Source organism: Triticum urartu, chromosome 7A (genome assembly GCF_056163025.1).
Source record: "Triticum urartu cultivar PI428250 chromosome 7A, HENAU_Tu73, whole genome shotgun sequence".
In the NCBI taxonomy this organism is placed as follows: Eukaryota; Viridiplantae; Streptophyta; class Magnoliopsida; order Poales; family Poaceae; genus Triticum; species Triticum urartu.
Genome location: NC_141879.1, coordinates 165775955 through 165786527, shown reverse-complemented (window position 1 = coordinate 165786527; position 10573 = coordinate 165775955). Strand labels below are relative to the sequence as shown.

Here is a 10573-nt window from a genome sequence, read left to right as displayed (position 1 = left end):
CCCCCCCTCCCATCACTGCCTCCAATGGAGGATATGGTCTCAAACCAAAACCAAAAACAATTTCATGACAAAAAGAGAACCAATGAACAAGAATAAAAGATGCAAACCAAAATTGAGAAGGCAACGAAAGGAGCATTAACCAAAGCACGATGAGCTTGCTGGCAGGAGCACCCCTCAAGCGGGGACACACATCAACAAAGCATGGAAACGACACCACGCATGCCACCTATGACCACCCCTTTCCCCTCATCTGTGATCTATCCCCCACCAAAGGCGATATGTATAACCTGGGAGGTGGCCCAAGTAGTGAAAAACCTCCCACCAGCTAACAACATGACCCAAAGCACTCATCATAGCCCTTAGCAACTAGAGATCTCCTTTTCTAGGGAGCTTAGTAAGTGTAGAGATACACCTAAGAAGCAAGAGCTTTAGCTGTTGAAAAGAAGAACGAAAAGACTTGCAACAGAGCAACGGAAGCAAGTTCAGCCATCAATCTACAAAAGATGAGGAACAACACCCCAACTTGGGGATCCACGAAGCTTACCGACCCCTCGCCTGCAAAACTTGAGTTGTGACTTGCGCCATTAGTCTTGTATTCCACTCTAGGTCCAATTTTGTATCTGCCTTCACCTATAATGAACTCCAATAATTAATCCAACAACAAGCCCAAACATAACATCTCACCCACAATAACAAGCCATTTTTTGGCCTTCCAAATGCTTCAAATCACATCAGCCACTCCAGCAGTCATAATTTTTCTCTCTTACCCATGAAACTAGGAAACCAAGATATAAAACAACCCTCCACACTTGAAAACTGACAAGAAACACTCAGAGCACACCCCAACAATATTCCACATGTATCTAGCAAGTGTGCACGAAAGGAAGAGATGATCTATAGGTTATTTTCAGCACGAAACAAATATTTAGCATCTCACCACTCCCCCTTCTAAATAGAATGTCACGAGTAGGACCTTTTTTTCGTAATAGCAATGCATAGAAAGTTTAGATCCACGAAGGTACCTTACTTGCCATAGGAATTTATGAGGCACTGCATCATAATTTCAGGATGGTGGAATACAAGGACCTATTAGTAATCTGACTACAGGATGGCAACAAATATGCAAGCATAAAATCACCATCAGTTAGAGATAAAAAAGCGCACATCTCCTTCAAATTTTCCCCTTGCAATAGAGTGTTACCCACCATAGCTTTGTATAAACTACATGAATATAAATATTAGGTTCCATTGAAATAGAGAAAAGCCTAGGGAAAGAGCAGTCATGCTAGTTCTTCCTGGCCAAGTGTCTTCCCAAATTTTAGGTTTTCCCCATTTCGAACTTGAATCCTACAATATTTTAGAAAAAGGATTTTGACTTCCATTAGTTATTGCTAGAAATTTGAGTCCATTTTTTGAGTTGATGCTTGTGTAACCATTTGAGAAGCTAAATATCTATTAGTCAAAAATCCCTGCCAAGGACCTCTTTCATTGAAGAGTTTCCAAAGACATTTGGATGGGAGGAAATATTCATAGTATATCTAAGTTAAGAATACTCAACCCTCCAGAATCTTTAGGAAAACAAGTCTGGGGTAAATTAACAAGGTGGTATCATTTCTCAACAACACTATGTGGTAATATGTAAAAAGGCAAGATGTACATTGGTATACCTGTCAGCGGAGAATTAATGTATGCCTCCCATTTAGAGTTGTATCCCTTGCCAATTCCCCAATCTACCTTCATTCCTCCCAACAATTTCATTCCAATCACATATACAAATTCTCTCTTTCTTTCAATTGGGATCTGAAGGTAGTTAATACAAAGTATACCAAATTTACAAGTAAATATCTCCTCAAAGCTTTATGTATTTTGTGTGCCTTGCACAAACAATAGGCCTCACTTGTGTGAAAAAATGTTTTCAGGCTTGACATTTGTTCAAAAAGACACGGAATAAATTCAAGGTTTCTAGCTTGCTCCAAATTATCATGTAGTAGTGACATAGTATCATCTGCAAACCACCACCCACTAGGCGAGGACCAATTCAATTAGTAAGTTAGTTTGTAATTGCCCTATCAAACAGAAATTCTACTGCACCGGAGGCCATACATAAGAGCAAAGGGGGCATGGGGTCCCCTTTCTAAGTCCCTGGTAAGTGCACACATATGGTCCTATCTCATCACTGACCTAAATTCCAACTCTATCTCCAGACACAATTTGCATAATCCAGTCATTCCATTTGCTCATAAATGAGCTTAGAACTTTAATCATAATGTCTATAACTTGAACAAAGTTTATGTTCGGATGAGCATGACCTTTTTATTGTAATTTACCTATGGACATGGAAACAAAATGATTAGGACTCACACAAAACGACATAAACTTGTTCACTTTTAGCAAGTGTCAATTATTTTCTCTATAGGTAACTTGAATGAAAAGCACATCTTCCCACATAATTTTTCTAATCATTCCACACTTGATTGTATTGGTTAAAATATAATCCACAATATGCCAATAATTCCTTTATCTATGAAATAACATCGTTGTAACATCACAAAGATAAATTCGTTTCACACAAAAAAGAGTAGGCATTGAATCAATCTGACTTCAATAGAAATAGTAGTCCCTACCAAAAGGGCAGACATCATATTAGCAACTAAATAATTGCCGCATGCAACAAAAATAGGACAAAAAACAAATGGAGCATATTCAGAAGACACCCAACACAAAATGACTAGGAAGAACCCAACAAGTATGCACTTTGTACATTGTTATCCGTCATAAAAAATACAACAAAGCAATCATAGAATACAATGAATCTACCTATAAAAATGTTAGTATCCTATGCACACATGCAACGATTGTGGTCACTATTTTCCTAAAAAAAACTAATATGTAGGCTCCTTATATGCATTGCGCCCCTCCCCTCTTCGCCCTTGATCTTCCAATGTTTGTAGAAAATATACATTAGCGAAAGAATCCTGGACACATATAAGATACTTTTTTATCCCTTACAATTAGATGGGTGGTGAGAGGAGGCAAACTGTGCCCAGTGCCAAAAAATGATTTCCGAGACATGTTTGACACTTCAAAACAAAAAGTCTACAAAAGGATAATTCAAAGAGGGTCTATAAAGTTGAGGTAAAAAACTAGAGATTTTTGAAATAACTAATAGCATGAAAATGATGATAATACCTTGTGTGTGAATTTGCATTGTTAGCTATAGAATAAATATGAAATATCATATCATAATTTGGTTGTTGTTATAACTAAGTATACTATGTGATATGAAGGGAATATGGCTGGTAGCCACACATACTTTATCATACAAAAACATCACTAATTAATAATACAATTCCTTAGCATCCAATGCTCATCAGTGTGGTTCTAGTAAGTGTAGTGGTCTACATAAATTAGAAATTCAGGGTATCATTGAGTTACAATTATGCAAATAAAAAATGGGGGAGGGGGGTAAGTGGTGAATAATTTCCTAATCAAAAATTTAGGTAGGTTGAATGAATCTACATAACCATGAAAAACATCTCTTACTTGACAGTAAGTTAAATATATAAGAAACCATCTTACAAATATTGAAGTATTGAGACTTTATGCATAATCATTGAAGCCAATTGAGAAATAAAAATAAGGAAGAAACACAAAATTTGAGATGAGAAATTGTTGAATAGTAAGAAATATGCATATGCAAAGGACAAGATCTATAAGAAGATCAAATAACATGGAATAAACAAATGTGCAACAAATAAATTATTTCATTGGTCAAGTCAAGAAAAAACTTTATATGTTCATTTTATTTTATTTTTTCAAGGAATATATGTCACATAAAAGAACCTATGTTACCCTCGGCAAACAAACAACAAACTAATATGCAGACCTTGCTAGCACACAAGAGTATTTAAACATGTGATGTGTCTTCATGGACACGTTGAGAACTTATTTTGCAATTCCAAACCCATGCTTACTTCTTGGTTGCACTTATTAATCCCTACCTTATGACTAGCTTCCACCACATGTTGTAGAATCTAGAAATAGTTATGCTGCTAACCAAGGCATCTAACATCTAGAAACAAACATATTTAGCTAAGAGAAAGTGTCCAAAGTTACTTGTTTGGTTATTCTTTCATAAAATCTGATTCTGATAAAGAAGCAAGTGATTAATATTTTTCTCACATTGCGATGTTTAAAAATATAAATAAGCTTGTGGATGGGTGATGTATTTTCCTTTTACTTTTTATCAGGCATCAAAAGAAAAATATTACCTTTTTAGTCCATATGAAGTAGCGCACATGCACGAAGCAAATGCCATGTTTGTGAAGTTAAAATAGGGGGATGGAATTATTTATGGGGTATCAAGTACAATTTTTCGCAGTCACGCCACAATCACCTACTCGGCCTACCATTCCTAATAAACAAACACAACCATGTGCATATCCAAGGCATAAAGTGTAAATGGATGATAACTACCTAGAAATTTATGGATACACATGACACTTAACAACAATTAGGCCATTTTATGACAATCTCATTATTAGCGGCATCCCACAAACCATCATCATATGAAAAGCAACAACAAACCACAAATTGTGATAAACAATCAAACAGAACAATAGTTTCACCGAGATATGAAAGAACATGTGACTAATGCAAACATGTGACTAATGCATATTCATGTGGAACCTAAAAAACCAAGCACCAGCAGGACCGAGTGCTTCAATGAGATATACTCCTAAGTACTTGTATTAGGTTCATGGCCTCTTTTAAGCAAAACTTGATAAAATCTATTGTTGTCGATTTTGGGGGCATCATTAGCCTATTATACTTGGATTGATTTTCCCTTTGCAAATTATTGTGCACACATTCTTGGTAAGAATATATATCAAATTTATGATGGGCGCCTCTTTCTAAGCAAAACTATATCAACTTTGGCATTGTCTGTTTCAGTTGCATCATTAGTCTATCATACTTTGCTTGTCCACTCACCCAAGAACAAATTAGCAACACGAAATAGGTATTGCCATTCTAGAATAGATGCATCCCTATTTTGAAAACCATTTGTGGTGTCTTCAGGATGTTCTCAACAAAAGGTTTTAATCAAACAATTGCTATATAAATAGGATATGACTAATACCACACAAATCGAATCACAGTTTTTGAGTTGTACTTGTTGTTACATAATGTCAAAGCAGATACTACATGCTTATATACATTGGTACATATATAATATGATTGCTCACAACACTAAACTAGCGCAGTGCAAGTTAAGGATGGACATAAAAGGAGCTCACTAGGTTGGGCGTTGACCTGATCGCGAGGAAGCAACCATACAACGGGACCGATGAATTAGGGCCGGATAGCGTCCCAACATTGGTGGGACGCGTTGGCACTACTTCCGGCCGCCGCGCCATATTCTCCAGGCCCCTTGCAACCTGCCGTCGTTTCTAACCCCTTCACCCCGCGTTGTTCTTCCGTGGGGCGGCGCCGCCAACACAATGTCTGACGATTGGCCAATAGAACGACGATTATTGATGGATCAAGGATAACGCGAGAGAAGGCGATGTGGGCAAGATCTCGGGGAAAATAAGATCGAATAGTGTGGTGGGGGCACAAGGGGTGTGGTGATCTGAGAATAGCCTAGGGTTCAAGCAAATCTGGTCTAAGAAGAGCCTAGGGCTCAGACAGATCTAGACGGACAAACAATAAAACCCTAATCCTGTTTCTTTTTGGAGAGAGAAATATGGGCATGGGCACGCATTCCAACCCAACAATTGCCGATCCGAAATTTGGGCCGGGCTCCATTTTCTTTCCGAAAAATAGCTCGGTCTGGTCCATAATGTAGGATTAGCAAGGCTGGCCCATTTTATCTAAAAATAGAAAGCAAGGTTGGCCCGGGTAGAGGAAAAATCCAAAATGGCGCTTGTTGCGCACGTTTCTTCACTTTGCGCAAACGGGCGCATACCCCCTCGTCGCGCTGGGCTGGCCCATTTCTTTATTTTTTCCGTTCAAACTCCAGCAAAAAGGGTGTGCGCAAAGCGAGGGTTCAAGCTCGGGAGATCTCGACTGAGACAACAATGCACTAATCACCGGGACAACGAACGGCTTGGGTTCTTTCCCTTCTTTTATTTCTTTCTACAGGTTGCGGGAGCCTGGTTTTGGAAAGAAGCTTCCCAAACCAGTTTTCACCGGTTCGCTGGTCAGTTTCGGGGTGGTTTTCCTTCTTCTTTTCCTTCTTGTTCCTGTTTCTTTTTTCTTTTCTTTTTTCCTTTTCTTAAATGCGTGAAATTGGATGAACCTTTTCAAATTCAATGAACTTTTATCCAAATCGATGAACTTTTTTTCCAAATTCAATGAACTTTTTTCAAAATTGATGAACATTTTTTCAAATTCAATGATCTTTTTGCCAAAATCGATGATTTTCCCAAAACTGATGAACTTTTTTTAAAAGTCGATCATTTTTTTCAAATTCGATGGACTATTTTTAAAATTTGGTGATTCTTTTTTCAAAATCGATGAACTCTTTCAAATTTGATGAACTTTTTTCAAAATCGATGAACCTTTTTCAAATTCATGAACATTTTTAGGTGTGTGCGTTTTCTTTCAATTCTCATAAACATTTTTTGAATTCATGATTTTTTACCCTTTTCTGAACTTTTTTTCAATGGTTGACCGGTCAACTGGCCAATTGTCGATCGGGCAACCGAGATGGAGCGAACAAAGCGAACGAGGCGGGAGGGAGAAGGGAACGAGGTGACCTGGGCCGGCCTAGTTTGCGGGTGCGTGGGCACCAGAGAACTGGCAACCGATTAGACTAGTCACAGTGGGAGTAACTTAACTAGTAACATCACACATTTCAATACAAGATTGCTTATGTGGCAGCTAATTAATAAGGAGAGAGGGATTTGTGGTTACTTAGGTAGTTACTGTAACATCACACATTTCAAGGCATAATGAGTCTATAGCCTAATAAATAAACTCTTTCATGATACCACTCATATGTTACTATTCACTATGGAGGTAGTAATATAAACCAGTAACATCGGCAAGTTACTATTCTATATTACTCTCCACTGTGAGCAGTCTTAGAGGCCCCTGTCCCGGGTAGAGGCTCAATAATCCAAGCTCGGCTTGATTGAAAACGCTTTTAATATTCCCTAAAAAACGCTCTTATAATATATTGATTGACTGGCTTGTAATCTGGATCATCTCCTCAAGTACGTTGTGTGACGCAACTTTTATCTTCCTTTTTGTTTGCGAAAAGGATGAATATGTTGATAGAGGAATAGCTGTATGTTCTGCACGGCACAACACAACAATATCGTCTGGTCTCGAATGCACTGCTGACTGCTGTCCAGTGTGCTAGATAGACCGAACTTGGCTAACAACATTCACATCGCTACTAATCTGACAGAAGCTAAACTCCCCAACTATAGTGAAGTAACAGGTGATCTGTTTGTTTCCTTGTCCTTCATCAGGCCCACCGCAGTGGGCCGTGGCTCAGTTCGACATTTCTTTTGCGAAAGGTGGCGCAGTCCGACTTCACTACGATCGACGGTGAGCGCGTTGCTTAGACCATCTCTAGCACACCCTCTATATCACGGACCCTTAAAATCGTTATAAATCTAGCACACCCTCTATATCACGAACCCTTAAAGTCGTAATAAGAGCAACTTTAACGGGCCGACTCAAACAGACGGCGATTTCATTCGTTTTTTGTTCATTTAGGTTGGCCGCCGACCCGGCGTCCATCCTATTTTAGATATGGGTCAACAGCGCGTCCAACGCGCCGATCCATATATCCCACATGGCCGCCCTATTTTAACAAATAGCTTATTTTTGCATTTAATCATATAGTCAAATAACATAGTTTTACCGAATAAAATAGCATAGTTTTACGAGTTGAATAAAAATAAAAATGTCTCACGTAGTTTTGCAAGCCGAATAAGGAAGATACATCTATTGGTTGCCAATATGAGCCCACATATGCTCAACCAAATCATTTTGCACGTAAGTTTTCCAATCACGCATGTCATGATGAAATTAGATGAACTGGTCAAACGTTGCCGCTCCTCCATGCTCAGACACAACATTCTCACCCTCAAACTGAAACCCTTGATCGTACAAACGTTCCGGCTTGATCATCTTCTACGATCATATTGTGCATGATCACACAAGCAGTCATCACCTCCCACAGTTTCTGCATGCTGCAGGTATTAGCAGGATACCGAACGATGCCTCATCAAGATTGCAAAACACTAAAGGCACGCTCGACATCCTTCCTAGCACTCTCTTGCTCTTAGGCAAATCTTTTCCTTTTCTCTCTGACAGGGTTGGGGATTGTCTTGACAATAGTGGTCCACTGAGGATAGATTCCGTCACCCAGGTAGTATCCTTTGTCGCAGTTGTGGCCATTGATAGTAAAGTTCACCGGTGGGCTGTTGCGTTCGGCAAGCCTAGCAAACATCGGCAAGCGCTGAAGCACGTTGATATCATTGTGTGATCCGACCAATGCCAAAGAAAGAGTGACATATCCAAAGATCTTGAGACACCACGACCTCTAGTATGACAGTGCAAGCCCTGACATGGCCCTTATTTTGCCTTGCCAAGCAGAAGGGCAGCTCTTCCACTCCCAGTGCATATAGTCTATGCTGCCAAGCATCCCTAGGAAGCCCATGCTGGCATTCATTGCCAACAAATGGGTTGTATCTTCAGGAGTCGACTCTCTCAAGTACTCGGGGCCAAACACAGAAATAACAACCTTGCAGAATTTATACAGGGACTCTAGGCATGTAGACTCGCTCATACGGACGTACTCGTCAATGAGATCACTGGGCACTTCGTATGTGTAACACCCCGGATGTAACTTACCCAATATGTACTCCAACTCTTGCCGTTTCCGGCCTTAAGTTATTTTATTTTCTCGGGTTCGGGTTTTTGTCTCCGTGTGTTGTTGTCGTTGTCATGCATCTCATATCATGTCATCATGTGCATTGCATTTGCATACGTGTTCATCTCTTGCATTCGAGCATTTTCCCCGTTGTCCGTTTTGCATTCCGGCGTTTCGTTCTCCTCCGGTGGCCATTTCTACCTTTCTTTCGTGTGTGGGGATTAAACATTTCTGGATTGGACCGAGACTTGCCAAGCGGACTTGGTTTACTACCGGTAGACCGCCTGTCAAGTTTCGTGTCAATTGGACTTCGTTTGATACTCCAACGGTTAACCGAGGGACCGAAAAGGCCTCGTGTGTGTTGCAGCCCAACACCCCTCCAAGTTGGCCCAAAACCCACCAAAACCCTCTCCATCATCTAGAGCGTTCGATCACGGTTGCGTGGCCGAGAACCGCACCTCATTTGGACTCTCCTACCTCCCTCCACCTCTATTTAAAGGCCCCTCCTCGAAAATCCCAGATCCATTCTACCTAAACCCTATTTTTTTCGCTCTCCACGCCGCCGAACACGTCCGGGGCGGACCGGACGCGTCCGCCCGCCACTGCCGACCAACGGGATGCCGCCACGTCAGCCCGCGGCGCCCCACATCGCCGTCGCCGCCCGAGGCCCGCCAGGCCCGCAGGAAGCCCCCGAGGCCCATCCGCACTTCGTTGCCGCCCGCCTTCGTCCTCCCCGCAACTGGCGCCGACTCCGCCCGCGCGCCTCCGTACTTCGCCCGGTCGGCCGCCGCGATCTCGCCGACCGGAGTAGCGCCGCCGCGTGCCCCTCGCCGCCCGGCCTCGCGCAGTTCGCCGCCGGCCGCCCTCGCCCCCACAGCGCCGCCGCATGCCCCTCGCCGCACTCGGGTGCCCGGCGTCACCTCGCCGGAGCGAGCTCGCAGCTCGCCGTCGTTTTGCTCCGCCGCTACAGTGTCGTCGCCGGATCCCAGATCCACCCTACAGTAACCCTAGATCTGGAGGTCCAGTTTTTCTTCCAAGTCCCCGTTTTTTCCAGATTCAAGTGCCCTTGTTCATCATGTCGTATCTCCTCATCCGTAGCTCCGTTTTCGGCATATAGCATATCAAAATGTTCGTCTCAGAGAGTACATCATTTCATCTCATTGCATCATTTTCATTTGAGTTCATCTTGATGCCCGAAATGCTGTTGGAAGAGTGCTACTTGAGATAATTGTCAGAACTGCTGCTCCATTTAGATATTTGTCATTTTTGCCATGATTATTGTGTGCATGCTATGCCCATGAGCTCTACATGTGTTTTGTTAAGGGTTTTGCCATCTTTCTAGAGGTGCAACCCATGTATTTTTGTGATGTGTGTGGTGACTAGCACAAGTTTGCAAAGTGAGGCATTTGGTAATGCTGATTTCAGGGACTTAGCATTTCCACTAAGTCCTTAACCTGTTTATCTCATATGGCCATATGTTCATGTTGTTTCCTAGTGATCCGTGCCTCTTTTGAGGATGATCAGTAAGGATGTTTTGTTAATCTTGTTGTGCTCTATCCATCCATGTCTTTGTTTGCAATTATGGAGCACCCTAGCTTGAGTCAATCGAGCTCTACTTTTGTCATTTCGTGAATCTGGGCAGATTGTCTACTTGTTAGCGATTTTGCCGATGATGTTGTA

General features: G+C 41.5%; 1 long non-coding RNA gene across 1 annotated transcript; it reads right to left on the bottom strand.

Moving 5' to 3' along the window:
- Nucleotides 1-359: 359 nt before the first annotated feature.
- LOC147958782 (uncharacterized) lies at nt 360-5709 on the bottom strand. The gene is made up of 2 exons (XR_015612120.1): nt 5314-5709; nt 360-630 (listed from the first exon to the last, which is right to left on the bottom strand). It is a non-coding gene; the product is annotated as an uncharacterized LOC147958782 (long non-coding RNA).
- Nucleotides 5710-10573: the final 4864 nt, after the last annotated feature.